Genomic DNA, 24,192 nt, shown 5'->3' with positions numbered 1-24,192 from the left:
ATGTTTGAAATGCTATTAGCGCGCGCTAACTAGCTAGCCATTTCACTTCGGTTACACCAGCCTCATCTCGGGAGTTGACAGGCTTGAAATCATAAACAGCGCAATGCTTGACACACAACGAAGAGCTGCTGGCAAAACGCATGGAAGTGCTGTTTGAATTAATGTTTACGCGCCTGCTTCTGCCTACCACCGCTCAGTCAGATACTTAGATACTTGTATGCTCAGTCAGATTATATGCAACGCAGGACACGGTAGATAATATCTAGTAATATCATCAACCATGTGTAGTTAACTAGTGATTATGATTGATTGTTTTTTATAAGATAAGTTTAATGCTAGCTAGCAACTTACCTTGGCTTACTGCACTCGCGTAACAGGCAGTCTCCTTGTGGAGTGCAACGAGAGAGAGGCAGGTCGTTATTGCGTTGGACTAGTTAACTGTAAGGTTGCAAGATTGGATCCCCCAAGCTGACAAGGTGAATATCTGTGTTTCTGTCCCTGAACGAGGCAGTTAACCCACCGCTACTAGGCCGTCATTGAAAATAAGAATGTGTTCTTAACTGACTTGCCTAGTTAAATAAAGATATATAAAAAAAAATTGTAAAAAAAGAATAATTACAATTTTAAAAATCGGCAAATCGGTGCCCAAAAATAGCCATTTCCGATTGTTATGAAAACTTGAAATCGGCCCTAATTAATCGGCCATTCCGATTAATCGGTAGACCTCTAGTTTAGACCTAGGCCTACATGGAGGGGGCAGTACCGTATGGCTTCAATGAATCAATCAAGCACTAAGTTGCTCCTCAGTATCAGGATTGCAAAGAAAATGATTTACAACTCCTGCGTAGTAATGTCCTACTTAGCAACTGTCTACTTTGAGTGTAAAAGGAGGTTGAACAGTATGCTAAAATTCATTTATTTCAAACAGACAGACAAGACATTGCACCTAAATGTGGGTTCACAAAGCAAACATGCAAATGGAGCGCAGTTGACAACACCACAGCTACAGTATTATATCTGTAGAGACATTTTTGCAGGGTCATGACTATTGTCAACCACATCAAGAACACATTTACATTTTGCTGATAGTGAGGGTAGACATGACAGACAAGACACATAAATTATTGTTTACAATGACAGCCTACACAGCCAAACCCTAACGATGCTGGGCCAATTGTGTGCCACCCTATGGAACGCCCAATCACAGCCAGTTGTGATACAGCCTAGAATTGAACCAGGGTCTGTAGTGATGCCCCTAGCACTGAGATGTAGGGCTTTAGAGCACTGCGCCACTCGAGAGCCCTAAGAAAGAAAGAGAGCGTTAGAGAAAGAGAGAGGGGGCTAGATGAGACAGTTATAGCTGGTTTCTTGTAAGAGCAGTAACCGAAACGCAGATCATGAATTTCCGATTCCCAGAGGCAGTGACAGCATGGTTTATCTATGTTTGAGAATGAGGCGACAGACATTGCACTTAAATGTGGTTACACAAAGGAAACATGCATACATTCAAATGGAGAGCAGTTGAAAAAAACAACAGATACATTACTCTATCTGTAGAGACAGCAGGCTCTTCCTGTCACCCCATTTCAGAGGTCAGGGGTGAAGAGTGTTTGTGTCTCTTTCTGGAATATCGTAGTGTGTGTATGGGTGCTGAGATAATTGGCTAGGCTGTTGCGTCTCGCTACATAATGCTCAAAGACCCATCGAAACAATGTCAAAGCCGACTGACAGACTAACACTTGTCAACATGCCAATCAAAAGTTCAAGTTGATCTTCGGACCCATCCATGACCTAGAAGGTCAGCTGATGTTCTATTCATTATCTCATTGGTTTGAATGGACTATCTGTTGTCTCCCTCTTATGGCTCCAGGGGGTATTTGTTCACCTTCACTGATCTGAGTCTTGTAGGGAAACATCAAAGAGCGGATCAAGGTATTGGACCGGGAAGTGATCCTAATACTGAGTGACTACTGCGAACAGATACAATAAACACAAACAAAAGTCTAGTCAATGAACTTCAAGAGACAAAAAGTGGGGCAAATCAGCGTTGGCTCTACAACGGGGGAGTGAAAAAAATTGTGCAAGAGGGAGCTCTTTTCAAAAAGACTCCAGATGGAGAGAAGAGATGGACAGAGACTGTAAACCAGAAAAGAAAAGAACAAAGTTAAAGCTGGAGCTGAGTTTTTGCATTTCAATACAATCTGCTCCAAGACAGTAGTATCAGGGGTCAGCGATCCCAAAATGAAATGCCTCTATAAACAAGCCGATTACTCTGGGGAACTTCCTTTGGGAACTGGTTCCAGCTGGAGGATCCACGCTCATGTGGGATGTGTGGAATCCAGCCGATAGCTGCAGTATACTGAGAAATGAAACACAGAAAGAGAGAGTAGAGTAGCCTTCACTGGAACCTAACACAGAGATGCACCACCACTCAAAGCAACAGAAACAAATGTGAATAGATGTGTTTTACTATAAAGTGTGTTGCAATTTTAAATGCACTTGAAATAAAGTTGGATTCGATGTATACTGTAAGACAACCATGACATTTACTGTATATGCAAATTCTATTCCATCTAGACGTGTATCTATGTGGGGTAAAATTGTTAGGGAATAACAAGGACAAAGTGCTGTCACTACACACAGCCAGGTGTCGACGTGAGAAAACGGTGTTCTGCCATCAGAAGTAGAGGGGAGAAAGTGACGTAAATTGAGGACGAGATTGTCAGAACTGCCAGGGCCATTTAGAGGATGCAGGCAGAGATTTCTACCCACGTGGGAAACATGCTGTCACGGACCACCCCCCCCCACTTATATAAAAAGCACAACCGCTTTAGTTGTTACAGACTGTATTGTGCAATGTCTGAAAGCGCATATCCCAGTTGGCTACACTCCAGCACCTTGCGGTTTTACATCTGAAACTGCCAAAGGTAAGAAGGAAGTCAAACAGGATGTGTAGCCTAGGGTCTACAACCACAGTGTTTCTATCTTTCTTCCATCTTGGTGAAGCGGAAAGCATTTTATTTTGTCACTGAGCCATTCGTTTTGATCTGAAAACAAACATGTATCTATTAACCTGAGTGCTTGTCTCTGCATCTCTTTACTTAAAAGTGCAGAAAGCCACAGGAGCAGATCTGAGGTGGTCAAACACAGACAGTGACGCTATCACTTTCTCTAAGTGCTTTGAGATGTTGTGTTATTGGTGCTACTGTAGGTGGGATGAGACTCTGGGGCAAACACTTACAGTAAATCAGCATAAGAGGAAACAGTTCACTTCACTACATCAAGTGACCTAAAAAGTACAGAACAATAGTCTCACTGACTATATATGTAGGGGGTGATGACAGAACTTCTGGTTCATTCTAATCTAGCTCATGTTATTCAATGGAGAAAATCATTGTACTGTGACTTCGGGCTCGCTAACGTTAAATCCAACACCATCAGGAAAATGGATCATCTTGGTCTCATGATATTAAATCTTCAGACTAGAGGTCAACCGATTATGATTTTTCAACGCCGATGCCGATACCAATTATTGGAGGACAAAAAAAAAGCCTATACCGATTAGTCGGACGATTTTTTAAATGTATTTGTAATAATGACAATTACAACAATACTGAATTAACACTTATTTTAACTTAATATAATACATCAATAAAATCAATTTAGCCTCAAATAAATAATGAAACATGTTCAATTTGGTTTAAATAATGCAAAAACAAAGTGTTGGAGAAGAAAGTAAAAGTGCAATATGTGCCATGTAAGAAAAGCTAACGTTTAAGATCCTTGCTCAGAACATGAGAACATATGAAAGCTGGTGGTTCCTTTTAACATGAGTCTTCAATATTCCCAGTTAAGAAGTTTTAGGTTGTAGTTAATATAGGAATTATAGGACTACTTCTCTCTATACCATTTGTATTTCATTAACCTTTGACTATTGGATGTTCTTATAGGCACCTTAGTATTGCCAGTGTAATGATTGTCATCCCTCTACTCGCAGTGTAATGCCATCCCTCTCCTCGCCGCTACCTGGGCTCGAACCAGGAACACATCGACAACAGCCACCCTCGAAGCAGCGTTACACATGCAGAGCAAGGGGAACAACTACTCCAAGTCTCAGAGCGAGTGACATTTGAAACGCTATTATCGCGCATTCCACTAACTAACTAGCCATTTCACATTAGTTACACCAGCCTCATCTCGGGAAATGATAGGCTTATATTCATAAACAGCAGAGCTGCTGGCAAAACACACAAAAGTGCTGTTTGAATGAATGCTTACGAGCCTGCTGGTGCCTACCATCGCTCAGTCAGACTGCTCTATCAAACATAGACTTAATTATAACATACTAACACACAGAAATACGAGCCTTAGGTCAATAATATGGTCGAATCCGGAAACTATCAAAACAAAACATTTATTCTTTCAGTGAAATACAGAACCGTTCCATATTTTATCTAATGGGTGGCATCCATCAGTCTAAATATTCCTGTTACATTGCACAACCTTCAATGTTATGTCATAATTACATAAAATTCTGGCATATTAGTTCACAATGAGCCAGGCGGCCCAAACTGTTGCATATACCCTGACTCTACGTGCAATGCAAGAGAAGTGACACAATTTCACCTGGTTAATATTGCCTGCTAACCTGGATTTCTTTTAGCTAAATATGCAGGTTTAAAAATATATACTTCTGTGTATTGATTTTAAGAAAGGCATTGATGTTTATGGTTAGGTACACATTGGAGCAACGACAGTCCTTTTTCACGAATGCCCACCGTATCGATTATATGCAACACAGGACACGCTAGACAAACTAGTAATATCATCAACCATGTGTGCTTAAAACGACTAATTATGATTGATTGATTGTTTTTAATAAGAGAAGTTTAATGCTAAGTAGCAACTTACCTTGGCTTCTTACTGCATTCGCGTAACAGGCAGGCTCCTCGTGAGGCAGGTGGTTAGAGCGTTGGACTAGTTAACCGTAAGGTTGCAAAATTGAATCCCTGAGCTGACAAGGTAAACATCTGTCGTTCTGCCCCTGAACAAGGCAGTTAACCCACTGTTTCTAGGCCGTCATTGTAAATCAGAATGTGTTCTTAACTGACTTGCCTAGTAAAATAAAGGATAAATAAAGGTGTAAAGAAAAAAAAGAAAAGAAGAAACAAAATCTGCAACATCGGCGTCCAAAAATACAGATTTCCGATTGTTATGAAAACTTGAAATCGGCCCTAATTCATCGGCCATTCAGATTAATCGGTCAACCTCTACTTCAGATAGCAACAGCAGAGGGAAGCGTTTTGCAAAACGTAAGTACTAGAGACTTAAACAAGATGGCCGAACATATTTAATCTGATCAATCTTTTTTTCAGTGAAGTTTGTCCAAATACTGCACACTGTGTCATAGCTCATTAAAATCTCTCAGTCTGTAGTGCCTAACTGCATTGGCAAGCAAAAAAAATCACAAAATTCTAGACAGTAAAACAACAATCCATGGGTTTTAGGGCTTGTTTCCTGTTGTGTGACAGGAATTGGGATCGGAGTATCACACAGCTGGTATAGCAGTCTCCGTCTTCTACATACCAATGATCCGAACAACCTGCCCTGGCTGTGACTGTGCTCTTAATAGGGTTTCCACCCAGCAGGATGAGAGGGGACAATAAGAGGGTCAGGGCATAGCTGACCAGCAGAGAGAGGGGAGTCTGCCGGGTTCATCTCAAATTAAAGCTTGCTTTCACTGAGGACGTAAAGGTCAACACTAAAGTGTGACATTTTATTAGTCCCCACAAGGTCAACTGCTATATCTAGGAGGGGGGGGGGGGGTGGGGGGGTAGGGTTAACGTTAGAATTAGGGTTAGGAGCTAGGGTTAGTTTTAGGGTTGAGGTTAGGTGTTGAGATTGAGGTTACAGTTAAGGTTAGGGTTAGTTAGGGAAAATACGATTTTGAATGGGACTGAATTGTATGTCCCCACAAGGTTAGTTATACAAGACTGTGTGTGTGTGTGGAGGGGGCTGGTGACTGCGGGGGAAACTGATAGAATAGAAGCTGACAGAGGTGTGAGGCTGACTGAAGAAGCTGGCCGTTTTAATCCTGTTAGCTGGCGTCAGAGCACAAGAGGGACACGGCACAGAGAGGGGATGTTTCAACACAAATCAGCCATCAAATAAAGAACCATGACCTTCAGGGGCCCTAGGGGACATAAAAGTATCAGAGACGTATTTCTAACACACACACACACAAACACACACACACACACCCACACACACACACACAAATATACTAACCAGAGACCTGTGGCTTACACTCACTCTCTCACACATGTATCGACACATAAATATATTATGTTCATGTACTCACTCCCAAAGATGGGTTTAGGCAGAAAGAAATCCCATCTTTTGTCCCTGCCTGTGAGTTTTTGAGACACTGCCCAGAGACTATTTGGTTTCCGCTCCGACTCATTACAACAATATGAGAGCTGAATGGATTCCCTCCCCAACCCCTTCCCTCAGACTGGAGGTAGGCAGTGAGTAGAGGGCAAGGTGCATGGTGCTAACCATAGAAATATGACTAATTCCGTTTTTATGGTGCTAACCATGTGGAAGTGGGGGTTTAGGAGGTGCGGCAGAACTTCCCTGTGTAAATAACTGAACCCCAACATAGTGTTTCCTTCACTGGACACCAACTCCACTGTAGAAAGTAATTCTGGGTCTGAATACTTTCCGAAGGCACTGTATTGTTTGCTCAGAAAGTACCGACCTTGCCGATAATGAGTCTCAGTAGAGAGAGTTTAAGAATTAAGTATTTAATGGCCATCAGGAATTTCCTGCAGTCTCCCTCTGATATGTCTAATCTGATGTGATTTATATTTAATTTGTTAGAAGAAGTGTCATACACCATTCATTAAAAATCCAATCAGTTGCGCCTCAGTCACCCTGGAGGATATTTGTTTTATTTATTTAACTAAGCAAGTAAGCCAAGAACACATTCTTATTTACAATGACGGCCTACCCCGGCCAAATCCTAACGACGCTGGGTCAATTGTGCACCGCCCTATGTGACTCCCAATCGCGCCCGGTTGTGATACAGCCCAGGATCGAACCAGGGTCTGTAGCGACGCCTCTAGCACTGAGATGCAGTGCCTTAGTCCAGCTGCGCCACTCGGGAGCCCCAAAAGAAGAATCAAGAGAATTGCACCAAAGCTGTTCATACCATTTATGTGTCAGCCAAAGGTAAACCCAGAGAGGGAATCTTAATCTGCAGGAAAACTGCTGTGTCTTGGAAGTTTCACTTCAGGTTGACACTAGGGGGCAATAGGAGGTGATGTGCAGTGCCACCCTGCAGCTAGCCTGAATACATGAATGACTAAGCAGCAGCAGCCAGCTAATTAACACTGGAGCTGATCATGCTAATGACACAGCACCACAGCACCTGGCTACAGGGCTCTGCTCTACCGCCTACAGGGATTACATCATGTTGTCTCCTTTGCTAACAATAACCAAGGATCTGAGGGGGAGAAGCTAGCTGCCTTCAGGCTACGTTGATCTTGCAGTGTTGTCACCCGTCCAGCAAGCCTGACAAATAATTCACGAAGGGAAGCAGAGCCGTCTTTAACTCAATATACAATATGCTAACCGTAATCGCCCCCTTCCCTTTCAATCATTTGCTTACACGCGTATTTCTCTCCTCCCTATGACCAGGGCTGTCTTCCTGAAGGGCAGAGTTATTCTGAGCTCGAGTTTGTGGCCGGGTGGTCATTTCCCTGTCCTGAATCTTCCTCACTACACTTCATCATCCTGTCACTGTACAGGACATAGCGCCTGTGGACACCTGGCATCGCCGCTTTAACAGAGTTACAGCAGCTTTCCAACAGTCACATCTGGCACCATTAACAAGGACACACACTGGACTGCAAGATAGAGGGTTGAGGAAAAAGAGGGGTGGTAAACAGTGAGGCAATGGTAAAGCAATAAAAGACTGGAAAGCTTAAAGAAGAGCTTCGACTGAAGGTCAAAATAGCGTGGGTGATGGGTCAGTGCAAAATGCAAACGCTGAACCCTATGTGCTTGATTAAACGGCTTCTATGGATTGTATGGCGACACATGGATCATTGTTAACTTGCCATGTTAAATATGTTGTACAGTATGAATCACTGGTGCCTCGCAATGGGAAACATATGTGAAGGATAATATATGACGTGAATAACGACGTGCATTGCCTTAACTCCCTCGGGCTATGGAAAGGGATTTTGCAGAGAAACAAAGACGGAGAACTGGAGAGAGGTAGAAATGCCAGTATTCACAGATTGTGAAGCCTAGCACGCCGAGACTTGTGAAGGAAATGGACAGCTTCAGTGGCTGGATAGACCATGTGGTTACTGAGATCCGACTGATAGAAAAGCGGCAGCCTTGATAAGGAATAGGGAAAGATGTGGTGAGTGAGAGACATTTCAGTCAGATAATTAGGGAGGGAGCAGAGCAGACCATGTGAGGCAGTAGCTGAGGGAGAGGCGGAGAAAAGGAGGGAGGAGAGGAGGGAGGCCTTTGACACATGGCAGCCGACTCAGCCATAGATGGGGGGGGGGGGTGTAACAGGCTTTTCAGAGGGCAGCAGATGGGAGAGAGGCCTCTATTGATGGGGTTCCCCCTCTGGATATAAAAACATACAGGTTATTTAAAGCCCAGAGTCAGCCTGCCCTTCCGCCATCCACCATGCAGGCACAAACACACTCATGTGATTTACTACCGGCCCCACTACCCATTAGAGAGGAGAGGTAGATGAGAGATGGGAGGGTAGGTGAAAGGAGAGCAGGGGAATGAATAGGAGATGTCACGGCTGTGTAAGTATGAGGAAGTACCATGGAAGAATGTGTGAATGAGTGTGTGACTCATCGTGTGAGCGCTTGTGGTAACGTGTGTCGGGTTGGAGTGCAGAGCGAATGTTCACTCCTTTTCACTACCCGTTCTGACACTATGGACTCTTATGAAAATCCTTTTGTGTGTACAAAATGTGGGTGTAAGGCATGTGTTTGTGTGTGTGTGTAGTTGAATGACCCGACGCTTTCTCTCTTTTGCTGAAACTAAATGAAGCTTGTTTAGCATCCCAATAAACACGCTATAAAAGTTTTTCACCAGTGGGCCACGGCTCTGTGTCTCTTTTGTTCTGGGGGAGGTTTGGGCAGCAGCAGAGGGGAAATAAGACACAGCCATGTAACCCATGAAAGAGACCCAGGAGCTATGGAGCAAAACAGACAGGGTTGGCTTAGATTGTTAACAACATGTTAACTACATTTCGTCTCCAATGTTTATTGAAAACATAAATAATATTGCACAATGAGCACTTGTTGTTTCTCAAATACATCGTTACAGTTGATTGTTAGCTAGCTAGCATTTTTTTTTTGCCATATAAGCATAGACGTGACATGAGTCAAAACACCTCAAGGTATCAAGAACAAGATAATACTAACTGAAACCAGCCACTTACGATTCCCCACATGGCAGTTTTTTGTCATTGTTGCTCGGTATCTGGCCATCCAGAACAACAACACACGGCCTTCTGCCTCATTGAAGCGTGTACATCGTTTTATCAGCTAAGGATTGGTTACCACACATATACTGTATACAGTCGTGGCCAAAGGTTTTGAGAATGACACAAATATAAATTTTCACTAAGTCTGCTGCCTCAGATTGTATGATGGCAATTTGCATATACTCCAGAATGTTATGAAGAGTGATCAGATGAATTGCAATTCATTGCAAAGTCCCTGTTTGCCATGCAAATGAACTGAATCACCAAAAAAACATTTCCACTGCATTTCAGCCCAGCCACAAAAGGACCAGCTTACATCATGTCAGTGATTCTCTCGTTAACACAGGTGTGAGTGTTGACGAGGACAAGGCTGGAGATCACTCCACTGTCATGCTGATTGAGTTTGAATAACAGACTGGAAGCTTCAAAAGGAGGGTGGTGCTTGGAATCATTGTTCTTCCTCTGTCAACCATGGTCATCTGGAAGGAAACACGTGCCATCATCATTGCTTTGCACAAAAAGGGCTTCACAGTAAAGGATATTGCTTCCAGCACTTAAATCAACCATTTATCGGATCATCAAGAACTTCAAGGAGAGCGGTTCAATTGTTGTGAAGAAGGCTTCAGGGCGCCCAAGAAAGTCCAGCAAGCGCCAGGACCGTCTCCTAAAGTTGATTCAGCTGCAGGATCGGGGCACCACCAGTACAGAGCATGCTCAGGAATGGCAGCAGGCAGGTGTGAGTGCATCTGCACGCACAGTGAGGCGAAGACTTTTGGAGGATGGCCTGGTGTCAAGAAGGGCAGCAAAGAAGCCACTTCTCTCCAGGAAAAACATCAGGGACAGACTGATATTCAGCAAAAGGTACAGGGATTGGACTGCTGAGGACTGGGGTAAAGTCATTTTCTCTGATGAATCCCCTTTCCGATTGTTTGGGGCATCTGGAAAAAAGCTTGTCCGGAGAAGACAAGGTGAGCGCTACCATCAGTCCTGTGTCATGCCAACAGTAAAGCATCCTGAGACCATTCATGTGTGGGGTTGCTTCTCAGCCAAGGGAGTGGGCTCACTCACAATTTTGCCTAAGAACACAGCCATGAATAAAGAATGGTACCAACTTCTCCCAACCATCCAGGAACAGTTTGGTGACGAACAATGCCTTTTCCAGCATTATGGAGCACATTGCCATAAGGCAAAAGTGATGACTAAGTGGCTCGGGAACAAAACATCAATATTTTGGGTCCATGGCCAGGAAACTCCCCAGACCTTAATCCTATTGGTCAATCCTTAAGAGGCGGGTGGACAAACAAAAACCCACAAATTCTGACAAACGCCAAGCATTGATTATGCAAGAATGGGCTGCCATCAGTCAGGATGTAGCCCAGAAGTTAATTGACAGCATCCCAGGGCGGATTGCAGAGGTCTTGAAAAAGAAGGGTCAACACTTCAAATATTGACTCTTTGCATCAACTTCATGTAATTGTCAATAAAAGCCTTTGACACTTATGAAATGCTTGTAATTGTACTTCAGTATTCCATAGTAACATCTGACAAAAATATCTAGACACTGAAGCAGCAAACTTTGAGGAAATTAATATTTTTGTCATTCTTAAAACTTTTGGCCACGACTGTACATGTCTGCATAAACAAATGCACGCAACACAACACACATATTGAACATATCTTAAAGGCTTCACTGATATGTAATAATAATTTGGTATAGTTATTTGTCTTATTTCACACATGTACAAGAGTGTATTACACACGTGTGAATTGGAAATGTGTACTTTGTGTATCCCACCTCCCCCTGAGACACCCTTGCAGAGTGGAATCACAGCCAGCCACACCCTGGAGCAATTAGGGCTACATGCCTTGCTCCAGGGCACAGCGACAGTTTTTATACCTTGTCAGCTCATGGATTCGAGGTAGCGACCTTTCGGTTACTGGCCCAACGCTCCAGGCTACCTGGTGCAGGTGTTGTTGCAATGATGTGCTGGGTTCAGCATTGTGACCTTGCTCTGTCTCAGAGTTGTCTCTACCTGTGTATTGCTGACTGAGTGTCCTGAGTCTAAAGCAGCTCTGCATCACAGTGTGGTGCAGTATCAAATAGCCATCATTTATTCAGCAGCCAGCCCAGAGCCCAGGCAGGCCAGGAAGTGATGGAGGGCTGGAGAGATACTGTTTGACTGCATGTTTCACTGCCTGCTCTCTGCAGCTTGGTGAGACTATATATCTTTCAGCCCTGTGTTACAGCTCCTAAGCCAAGAGTAGATCACATCTGACTGCAGGGTACGAGCTTCAAAGCGTGAAACAAATGAATTCATTTTGATGGGCAATTGCTGCATAAACTTTAAGGTTAGGGTTAAGTTTAGGCATTAACTCCGAAATCTTAAGGTTAGGCATTCTGCCTCTGATGCAAAGGTTGCAAGTTTGAATCCAGCAATAGAAAGTAGTTTTTTTAATGTTTGTATTAAGCCTATCCCAAGCCTTAATGCCTAACCTTAAGGTAAGGGTTAACTCTAAATGTTTAAGGTAAAGGTTAAGGATTAATTGTTATTTTTCTTAAGGTTAGGCATTCTGCCTCTAATTCCAAAGGTTGCAAGTTTGAATTCAGCAAAATATATATATATATACTGTATATATATATATATATATATATATATATATATATATATATATATATATATATATATATATATATATATATATATATATATATATATATATATACACACATACATATTTTTGTATTAAGCCTATCCCAAGCCTTAACCCTTACCTTAAGGTTAGGCATTAACTCGGAATGGTTAAGGTAATGGTTAATGTTTAGGATAGGCTTAAAACAAAACATTCTAAAATGACTTTCTATCACTGGATTTGAACTTGGAACCTTCTGGTCCTATGCTTCACCATTCCCGTCCACAACACCCTAGCAAAACTGAAACCTACTTGAAGGTAACGGTGCTCACTGGTGCACCTAGTGCCCAGTTTCCACATCACCTCCCGACGTCCTCAGACACGGATGGACGTCGAATACTGACATGGCTGGTTTGGACGCAGTACAAACCCCAATTTATCGCTCCGCATTAGGGGGGGTCAAACTTTCTGGGATTAGGGGGCAGAGAGGGAGGGGCAAATCACCCATACAAACTCCAACAGAAACACACATAAAGTTGGTTGTAAAGGCCATCTGGTCCGTTGTTAGGTTATTTCCTTGTTGGAGCAGAGTGACACAAGGCTCAGACCTGTCCTGTGGGCCGGGGGATGAGACGACTTAACCCCCCTTACAGGCATCTCCTGCATGCACTGCAATGACCCAGCAGGATTAGGACATTTGTTTGAACGAAGCTGGAGGTGTAGGGAGAAGACACCCGTCACAGTAGGTTGTCAGGAGGTGCAAAATAAACAATCCCAATATATCCACTATCCCTCAGTTTAGTCAGTTTCTCCTCTCTTCTACCATCACCTCATTCCCTCTCCTTGTCCACTGGTACCACTCCTCTATTCTTCCCACTATCTTCCCCTTCCTCCTCCTGCCTCTCTGCTGTCACTACTGGGGCTACGGTGGTTAGAGCAGATTCTGAGCGACAGAGTGAATCCTGCTTCTCCTCTCCTCCTCAGTGGAGCTGCTCCTCTCTGCAGGGCCCGTCAGCTCAGTGAGGAGTCCTGCTGTTTCAATCAGACGAAAACACCACTAGCCCACCACACCCTCCCATCTGTCCCCCTGCCTCTCGGCTCCTGTTTCCTTAATCATTCCTGTCCCCAAAACAGCATTTATTTTCCATTCAAATAGTATCGATAAACATGCCACCACAATCAGGAGTCATTTGCAATAACACAATTTCAGCTTGCACGGTTTAATAAAAATTGGAAATGTACCACATCACATGTTGTTGAGGAACGTCACGGGATGACTTTACCTCCTAGGATGGGTCTCAGTGTTCCTTCACTCTCAGTGTAAAGTGTGCTCATGAATACATCAGCCAAGTGGATGAGTGTACAAGCTGCCTCTAAAGAGCCATTATTTACACACAACTTAAAGGTTAAGTCAATAAATTGTTTGGGCAGACAGGTGTCAAGGAGAGCAAGGGAGAGCGAGAGAGAGAGAGAGACTCTCAGTTAGTTCGTTTAACTCGCGGCAAGTGTCAAGGAGTAAGGAAAAAATCCAATGGGATGGTAAATACTGTGGCCGTAACGTCAAGCAGGCACCTCGCTATGCTTTGCCGCTAAGTGCAATACGCCCAAACCCTCACCACAGGATTGAGTCCATACTAGTTCTGTAACACAGTGGGGTGGGGTAAAAGAGGTTAGTCACAAAAGCTGGTGTGGGGACAGATCCTCAGTCCAGTTAGTAGTAGGTGTTTAGTAGCAGTAAAAGGATACAGGCTGTGCTGTTAAGTATGGATTAAAGCACCTTCAAATCAAATTATATTGGTCACATACAGGCGTTTAGCAGATGTTATTGCAGGTGTAGCAAAATGCTTGTGCTTCTAGTTCCGACAGTGCAGCTGTATGAAACAAGTAATACCTAACAATTTCACAACATGTACCCAATACACACAAATCTAAGTAAGGAATGGAATTAAGAATATATAAATATAAGGACGAGCAATGTCAGAGCAGCATAGACTAAGATACAGTAGAATAGTATAGAATACAGTATATACTGTACATATGAGATGAGTAATGCAAGATATGTAAACATTATTAAAGTGACATTATTAAAGTGACTAGTGTTCCATTTATTAAAGTACCCAATGATTTCAAGTCTGTGTATGTAGGCAGTAGTTTATCTGTGCTAGTGATGGCTATTTAACAGTCTGATGGCTTGAGATAGAAGCTGTTTTCAGTCTCTCGGTCCCAGCTTTGAGGCACCTGTACTGATGCCTTCTGGATGATAGCAGGGTGAACAGGCAGTGGCTCGGGTGGTTGTTGACCTTGATGATCTTGTTGGCCTTCCTGTGACATCAGCTGCTGTATGTGTCCTGGAGGGCAGGTAGTTTGCCCCCAGTGATGGGTTGTGCAGAACGCACCACCCTCTGGAGAGCCCTGCGGTTGTGGGCAGTGCAGTTGCCGTACCAGGCGGTGATACAGCCTGACAGGAGGCTCTCAATTGTGCATCTGTAAAAGTTTGTGAGGGTTTTAGGTGACACGCTAAATTTCTTCAGCCTCCTGAGGTTGAAGAGGCGCTGTTGCACCTTCTTCACCACGCTGTCTGTGTGGGTGGACCCTTTCAGTTTGTCAGTGATGTGTATGCCGAGGAACTTAAAACTTTCCACCTTCTCCACTGCTGTCCCGTCGATGTGGATGGGTGATGCTCCCTCTGCTGTTTCCTGAAGTCCACAATCATCTCTTTTGTCTTGTTGATGTTGAGTGAGAGGTTATTTTCTTAGCACCGCACTCCCAGAGGCCTCACCTCCTCCCAGTAGGTTGTCTTGTCGTTGTTGTAGTGTAAGTGTCTGCAAACTTGATGATTGAGTTGGAGGCGTGCTTGGCCACGCAGTCATGTGTGAACAGGGAGTACAGGAGGGGGCTGAGTATGCACCCTTGTGGGGCCCCAGTGTTGAGAATCAGCGAAGTGGAGGTGTTGTTTCCTACCTTCACCACCTGGGGGCGGCCCGCCAGGAAGTCCAGGACCCAATTGCACTGGGCGGGGTTCAGACAACACTATGGTGTTGAATGCTGAGCTATAGTCAAATAACATCATTATTACATAGCTATTCCACTTGTCCAGATGGGATAGGGCAGTGTTTAGTGTGATGGCAATTGCATCGTCTATAGACCTATTGGCGCGGTAAGCAAATTATAGTGGGTCTAAGGTAACAGGTAAGATGGAGGTGATACGATCCTTGACTAGTCTCTCAAAGCACTTCATGATGACAGAAGTGAGTGCTTCGGGGCGATAGTCATTTAGTTACCTCAGTTACCTTTGAGTTCAGTTACCTTTGCTTTCTTGGGTACAGTAACAATGGTGGACATCTTGAAGCATGTGGGGACAGCCGACTGGGATAGGGAGAGATTGAATATGTCCGTAAACACACCAGTCAACTGTTCTGCGCATGCTCTGAGGATGCTGCTAGGGATGCCGTCTGGGCCGGAAGCCTTGCGAGGGTTAACACGTTTAAATGTCTTACTCACGTCAGAAGGAAAGCCCACAGTCCTTGGTAGCGGGCCGCGTTGGTGACACTGTGTTATCCTCAATGCGGGCAAAGAAAGTGTTAAGCTTGTCCGGAAGCAAGACGTCGGTATCCGCGACGTGGCTGGTTTTCTTTTTGTAGTCCATGATTGTCTGTAGACCCTGCCACATACATCTCGTAACTGAGCTGTTGAATTGCGACACCCCTTTGTCTCTATGCTGACGTTTTGCCTGTTTGATTTCCTTGCGGAGGGAATGACTACTTTGTTTGTATTCTGCCATATTCCCAGTCACCTTGCCATGTGGTGGTTCGCGCTCGCAGTTATGCGCGAATGCTGCCATCTAATCGCAGTGGGTACAACATCACCTATCCGCTTCCTGATTAACTCAGTTATCGTTTCAGTATATTCATCAATATTATTCTTGGAAGCTACCCGAAACATATCCCAGTCTGCGTGATCAAAACAGTCTTGAAGCATGGATTCTGATTGGTCAGCGTTGAATAGCGTTGAATAGCAATGGGTACTAAGGACTTCCCTCTATGGATCTGACTGTAATTTATTTAGGCATGTATCACAGCTTTCTGCCAGACAAAGGGATAGGTAGAGATGCCTGGCGTTGTGCTGAGAAACTGTGCAGAGATTTTTTAAGTGTTACTTGTTCTTACTTTACATCAGAGGGTCCTGTTCCTGACAGGGGGCCCAACCCTATTAGCCGGGCATCATGAGTAAGTGGTGGCGGCTGTAAGGCAGAAGTAATTGAGCATTAAAGCTCTCTAAATCTGTCTGCACATGGGCGGACGGAGAGAAACTACAAGATCAGACATTATGATAGGCTCTCCCAGAAGGAATGGTTTTACTGTGACGCCAACTGCCAAGACAGGGAAACCGAATACCTCCAGGAAGCTCAACAGAGGCTGACGAACGTTATTGTCTGAGACTCACATGTTGTCCCAGTTGGTGGCGGATCATCACAACAAAGCCCATTCAGTCAGTGTGGTCAGTGTGGTCCGACTACCTGTGGGTATTTCTGTGTAACTGGCTTTGAGTGCTGCACAGCAGTTGGATGAGGCTTCAGAGACCTTCATGTGAGGAACATAGGAACATAGTTCTCCCTCACGTCACTATGAAAGGCCGAACTGACGCCAGCCCAAAATAAATCCCTCTCATGGTCTTCTCATCAACATGCACAGAGGAAACAGGACGACAATAAAAGAAGGCATACCAGCATTCATGAGCTCATATTATTGGTCTGGTCAAGGCTGATGGTAGTCTTGGCCTCCACCAATGAAAAGTTAAAGAGATGAATTCAATTTCAATAAACGATCCATAAACACAGACTGCCTATGACGTGTTTTGCATCAGTGCTTTTATTACAGACATGTACCTACATTTGGTTTGCATGACACACTTGTGTCTTTAATAGACACCAAACACACTCATAAATACACAGCGCCCAATGGAATCTGGGCTCTATAACATTAGGGAGAGCAGAGCTAGGTTCTTTAATGTAGCCGAGGCCTGGTCCTCCTCACCATTCGTTCCACTGACGGACCAAACCAGGTCTGATGTCTGCACTCTGTGGGCGTAAATAGGGGCCTCTTTCTCTAATAATGAAGCGCATAGCATGCCACAGTCCCTCTCAACCTAAAGCCACTAGCAGCTGCTTCTGGTGCATCTGGCAGACTGCTTAGAGAGGCAAAGATCGTCCAATGATGTCAGTCCGTTTGTCCCACCCAAAAGGCTACAGGATGACTTACGGTCACTCCCTGGAGAGAGAGCAGCCAAACTTGTTTCCAGGTTGGAAGGAGAGGGAAGGGAATAGGGGGTTTGTCAGTGGTGGTCAGTCAATTCCCCAACTATGCTGTCTGCTCCACCCAAAGCTCCTTCCTGTGGTCTCTGGACAACAACATAACAATCTCTGAAAACAACGTTAAAGTCACTCTCTCACAACACACACTCGGGTTAAAGACGCTAGAGTTAAACAGAAGGTTGCTTTAACGGCAGCAACCACAGCAAGATTGCTCGATAGTGATGCCCCATTGACAGACCAGACCAAAGGCATTCCATGCCTTGTTCAAATGTAACATTACTGCCAAACAGTAATTACAATGTTTTATATAAAGCTAAAGTTAGGCATTCTGTCAGATTCACATGGAAAGACTTGCAGGCAGTACGGAGTTCACATCAATAGCCTCTGAATCAGAGCGTTTTCTAAACTGTTGTGATGCACTATTCCATTTAATGCTTAAACTCAGAACGGAGCAATATTGAGACAATCCACGACTATCTGTAACAGCTGATGTTATGTCATCAAAACGTTCACAGGAGCCATGTGCCCCTGAGCCCATATGCATTGCAAGCAAGGTCATTCTTCCACTGTGTTCCAGTGAAATATGCAGTCTCCGAGTGTGTCTTTGGGGATTTGGGATATGCAAAAAACACACTTCCAATTCACACATGCGTATAATACACACTTGTACATGTGTGAAATAGGACAAATATATTACTATGCAAAGGCCAGCAAATTCCTCCTAGATTCCCTCATCGTTGATACAGAGCCTTTTCTTCCCTCCGTTCTCCCAGGTTTGGCCAGAGCTACAGAATGACAAGGCCAAACAACAAGTGTTGAGAAGGCACTTTTATTCTGTTCAAGACTCTCAATTAAGATGACAGGTTACAAGAGAGAGAGAGAGACAGACAGACAGACAGACAGACAGACAGACAGACAGACAGACAGACAGACAGAGAGAGAGAGACAGGCAGACAGAGACACAGGCAGACAGAGAGAGAGACAGGCAGAGAGAGAGACGGGCAGACAGGCAAAGAGAGAGACAGATAGCAACAAAGAGAGAGAAAAAGGGAGAGAAAGACAGACAGACAGACAGACAGACAGACAGAGAGAGAGAGAGAAAGACAGAGAGAGAGAGAGAATGACAGAGAGAGAGAATGACAGAGAGAGAAAGACAGATAGACAGAGAGAGAAAGACAGACGGAGAGAGAGAGAGAGAGAGAGAGAGAGACAGAGAGAGAGAGAGAAATACAGAGAGAGACGCTAACACTAAATCTACATCTGTCTTATCACAGCTCCTCATCAGAGCCACAAGTCTCAATCTTACAGCAAGGGTAAACAGCTCACCAACCTAGCTGCTCAGAGCATGGACAGACACGACTGACTGGACAGCCAAAAGCAAATTACGCGAACCAACCCTAACTGTCTCAAGATCTCAAGTAAAATAGTGATGGATGCTGGTTATTGATATATTATCCTCTACATACAAGATAATATCTAAATCTGTGAGACTGTGCCATACTGAACACTATGCAGATCTCTGGATGTCAGCCATATCATTCGTTATCACAGTGGTGTGTCACAAGTTAGCTCTGCAGAAGGCGGATCATTCAATTGAGAGATTAGGATACCATCACGCAAACAAAAACTGTCTCTTATCTCTTAACCTTCTCAAGTGTGAGTTCTAAATATCTCTAACGGTCGCCCCAGCGTGAGTTTCTTTACGCGTGAGATGTCAGAATACACTCACTGTTCCAAAATGTGATGGTTACGCAACTGGACAGTTGTTGTTTTTTATTTAACTAGGCAAGTCAGTTAAGAACAACTTCTTATTTGTGACAGCCTAGGAACAGTGGGTTAACTGCCTGTTCAGGGGCAGAACGACAGATCTTGTCAGCTTGGGGGTTTGAACTTGCAACCTTCCGGTTACTAGTCCAACTCTCTAACCACTAGGCTACCCCGCCGCCCCAGTTAACCTGCACTGCCCTCAAACCACGGCACCCGCTGGCTGCTAATTATCTATAGGCTATGTTTCTAATGGTCAATTTCTAATTATTTTCAAAAAATATATATTTTCTAACAACAGTTTGAATTGAGGTGTGGCCTCCTCATTAATTCACATAGAAGTAGCCCACTTCACTGTTGCGGACGATTTATGTTTGAGGCTTTAGAGCTATATTAACTTCTCTTTTTGAAGAGAGCCCAAGCACTTCCCCCAGTGTTTCCACAGATCAAGTGTGCAGACATCTTGCACAAACTTTTTCTCCCTGGCACATTTTCTGGCTGGCACTCGCATTTCCTTTATTGTTGTTTTCCTTACAATTAACTTTGGACATGTGTGTGTGTTCCTATCAAAGTAAGTGCCTTATTTTCTATATATCATGCTATAGTTTCTACTGTAGCATACCGTATGTATGGAGCATAATGTATTTACTGTTTTATTCACATGTTTTCAAGTGCTGGAGACAAATCATGCATTCAGATTTTTGCGTAGATTGTAATGAACACGTATGTAAAATACTTTTTTGATTATGATCAGCTTATGCTAAGCTATTTGCCAGCTATCTGTCGCGCCATGTTTCTTGACATTATACAATGCATTTTGGGGGTCACGTCTGTCAGGCCAAAGATGTTATAACAAAAGGAGGCGAAGGGATAGTTCACGCATCTTTCGAGTAAACTTCCGGGAGTGAACGAAGGGAAGTCAATGATAGTAGACGACACACCCCCTTCAACATGCATACTGCAAACAGACCAAACTCATCTAGTCTCCTCTTCCTATCTTTGGTTGGCACGGGGGGAAAAGACGAATACGGCGGCGGGCACAAACTACCCATCGGCGGATTACTTTGTTTTTCAAATGTTTTTTACTCAATTCTTTTGATCAATGGTGATCTCACCCGTGATGTGATGAATTGTAAATAGTATTTGCTATTAGCTCATTCATATTGTGGTTGCCGTCAGCCCCGAATGTTGGCTAAACATGACCGATTGTGTTCTGTGAATGTCTGAACATTGCATCCAAAAATAAACTGCTCACATTCAGGACATAATGTTGTAACGACTGTGTTTATGCAAATTCTAAATAGCCGTTCTAATCACACCGGCTTGAGCATACGCTGCAGGGGCCACTTTAGAATGATCACACCCGTGTGTTGGTAAGTGTCAAAGCGTTAATGAGCTTCTGGATCAGTCATTAAGCCAAGCCTCAGACTGTACATCCATCCTAACACTGATGATATGACAACAAGCATGGTCATGGGGCTGTGACAGCACTGCAATAGGAGCTTCTAGACAACAATCGGTCATAGGGTCTCTGTCCCTGACCATGAACTTACCAGCCCAGAACTGATAGAGGAAATGGCTCCTGTTAATAACAGTCATTACTTATTACACCCAGTGCCACAGAGTTCTACTGACGTCAGCTCTGATTGGTCACTTGTTTTTCTTCTGGAGACGTCTTCCAGTCGGGAATATATAGCAATATTTATGGATCTCCTGTTGACAGCAACTTGACTTCAAAGCCCAAAGACATGTCAGTCAAATAACTGGATTAGAGAGAGGTTAGAGGGGGGAGCGAGAGCGAGAGAGAGAGAGAGCAAAGGGAATGGAGAAGGGGGTTTGAGGGGAGAGCAAACAATATGAGAGGGTAAAGAGCTGGGTGTGGAGGAATGGAATGCATTTAGCGAGAATGATTGTAGGTACACTGTCAATTTGGCAGGCAGGCTACATACCAATTGCTCTTGATTGCACCAAAAATAAACACAGTATAACCTCCAGTATTTATCCTGGACATTCACTAAAAGAGTAGCAGTGCTACACTTAACCACCAGTACTCTATGAGCCATTGTTATATTCTGACATTGTTTATGTAAGTGTTGAGATGGGTGTAGAGGTATTGGAGGATGCTGATATTCCACACAGGAAGTAAGAAAAAGGAGAGGTATTTTCAAAGCCAAAGGCATAGTCTACTCTACATGTAGCGTGGAGTCTTTGGGTTTTCAGAAAAGCAGCACACCAATCCTGTGTAGTTATTGTTATTACACACACATACACCGATTCAGAATGTCAGTCCACAGACACACAGCGTGCTGCATGTGGCAGGCAAGCAGATGGGTCTCTGCCATCCTAAAAATGTGCCGTTGCCATGACAACCACACACAGTGGAGTTGTCCATCTGCGTGTGTGCATGTGTGCATGTGTGTATGTGTGTGTGTGTGTGTGTGTGTGTGTGTGTGTGTGTGTGTGTGTGTGTGAGAAGAAACCCACTCGAGATGTGAATTATCTCAGTATTTGGGTCTGTCTGTTTAGCTGACCCAAACATCACGTATCCATTAAGTAGCTTAAGCAAGCCCAGTTAGTGTTCGGACATTCATTCAGGGGGTTATGTGCCTGAATGTGGGAGTACGGTTGTAAAGAAAAGATCAGTTGGACTCATCCCCATCATCCTCATTCTTGTCATCTTTATCCAGTAGGTAGGCAGACTATAGTAGGCTAAACAGGGACATCACTGGGGGTGGACTACAGCCAGAGCGGCCAGGGTTTCAGTGAGCATGTCTCATTCAGCCCCAAGCCTGGTTAGTCAAGACAGGAGCATTGAGAAAAGAAGCGGAATAACGGGGACAAGAGGCCTCAAGATTATTTTGAAAAAAGGTGGAGGTGGAGAAAGGGGAACATGGTGAGAGGTATAGGGCCGGGTGTCCTATGAATCCATGTTCACTTTTCAGCAAGACGTAATTATTTAACTGCTCTCTATTGTAACCATTTTAAAAACGGAAAGCAATACGCAAAGATGACAACCTACCATTATAATTTAGAATGGTGGGATTTATGGTGGAAGAACATTTGCTGCGGCCTTGGAGTTGCTATAACAAGTGTGGAAAATGTGAGAGTGACCTGGGTTTCATGAAACGTGTCTGCCCTCACATTAACACCGTTTTGAAGTGGAAGGCCAAGGGTGTTTATTTTTAAAGCTGGGTATCAAGGCAGAGGGCACAGACCTAGACCCAGCCTGGAGGAAAACCACATGATGTTTTGAAAAACCTAAACGCTGTGTCTATTCAATCAAAACCGCTCGGTATGTTTGTGAAGGGGAGAAGAGATGAGGGAATGACAGCTGAGCTGGATGAAGGAGAGAGAAAGAGAGATGCATGGAGATAGAAAGAGGAATAGAGTTCACTTGAAAACAAAGCATAATAAGCATGTCCCATTGATTCAATGTGACTTTCACAGTATTATCGAAAATATAACAAAAACATGTAATGCAGGGAAAAGAAGGCTACAGAGCTGGCATCATCTTCTGGGATACACCCATTCATTACAAACAAAAACAACTAAAAAGAAGGGAAAAGTTGCACGCAAGCCGTGTAACAACGGAGTTTTCAACAAAGTAGGCCGAGACAAACGTTTATATTTAGAAAAAGATCATGCAGAGATGTCCAGTCCTGTAGAACTAACTTCCATGCTGATGTTAACACAGTAGAGCTAGTGCTGCGACATCAATGAGGGCACAATACTTATCAGCAGATGGATTCACCAAGAATGATGCCACTGAATGTCAAAAATGTGTCATACCACCAACTTATATTATTCGGTGTCACTCCGCGGTCTCGTTCAACAGTCCCCTAAACGTGTCGTAGCAAATACTGTAGTGTAGCATGATTGTTTCTTCAATAAGAGCTACAGTATCCATCACAACTCTGTTGTGAGATTGTAACACACGCGCCTCGTTATAAACGAGTTATAAGTGCGTCATTGCAGTTCATCAGCAAGGCCATTTCACAGGGGAAATTACGGTCAACTCAAACAGAGAATAATTCACTCCTGACAGCTACAATACTATTAGTAAACTAGGTGGAGTGACAAAAAAAAATGATTCCATTATATCAACTTCATGGTGTGGTGATTCTGTAGTAAAAGCGAGCAACAATGGGTTTGCAACTAACATTGTCAAGTTAGTCAACAAACAGACAAACGTCTGTACTATATTTATTCACGAATGTTGAATAATATCCACACACACACAAGGACAGAAAGGGATCAGACTGGGCTTTCCCTGCATGGAATTCGACCGTGTTGTCTGTCATTTGACACCCCACAGTGAACCTAGCTGTCCACAGCAGAATAAAAATACATATATGCACATACCTTTTATAATGGCACAAGTTCAGCTTATTCTAAATGCCACTTGATGCGATATGTGTCGGGTAGAAGTCGCTATTCTCTCTTCGATAGTCTTCACGTCATTCTTCCTACAGGAATTTTTCCTCGGGAAGTGGAGGTTCGTTAGCGGAGTGGGGAAGCGAAAAAGGGTGGGACTTGGAGATGAGGGCGGTGTCGACGACGGCGCTTTTGAAACCATCCATCTAGCCTACTGACAGTTTGAGAAGTTGCTGAAAAGGCCAATCGAATTGGGCATTCCCACTTTGACCGGGCATGTATCACGAACGTGTGCAAAAAGGTTGTAAACCGTTTAATTCCGTCCTTTTTCCATTAGCAGAGTGAATGTATCACTCACATTTTGCAACATTGTTCTTATGAGTCAGGGATACTTTGTTACACTGTCAGAGAGATAAGAAAAAAGATGTAAGGACATAATGCAGCCAGTTGTAAATATTTGTAGCTTAACCCTTGAAGTATGGGAAGAATAGCCTTGATTATATAATCATGTCCATGGTTAAATAAACAGCCAATGTAACTGTAACACGTTTTACTGAATTCCAAATGTCTATTACAAATCAAA

At 43.7% G+C, this 24,192-nt stretch overlaps 1 protein-coding gene across 1 annotated transcript in view; it reads right to left on the bottom strand.

The window, feature by feature from the left end:
- The window catches only part of LOC110526933 (coiled-coil domain-containing protein 102A), a 71,364-nt gene extending 47,588 nt beyond the window's left edge, over nucleotides 1–23,776 (bottom strand). The window contains 1 exon segment of the mRNA XM_036980595.2: nucleotides 23,598–23,776. The gene's annotated coding sequence lies outside the window, so the exon portion shown is untranslated.
- Between the last annotated feature and the right edge of the window lie 416 nt (nucleotides 23,777–24,192).

This window comes from Oncorhynchus mykiss, chromosome 6, assembly GCF_057628025.1.
Source record: "Oncorhynchus mykiss isolate SJ-2025 chromosome 6, ASM5762802v1, whole genome shotgun sequence".
NCBI classification, from domain to species: Eukaryota; Metazoa; Chordata; class Actinopteri; order Salmoniformes; family Salmonidae; genus Oncorhynchus; species Oncorhynchus mykiss.
Note: the sequence above shows the minus strand (reverse complement) of the source record. Positions and strands in the feature narration are given on the sequence as shown.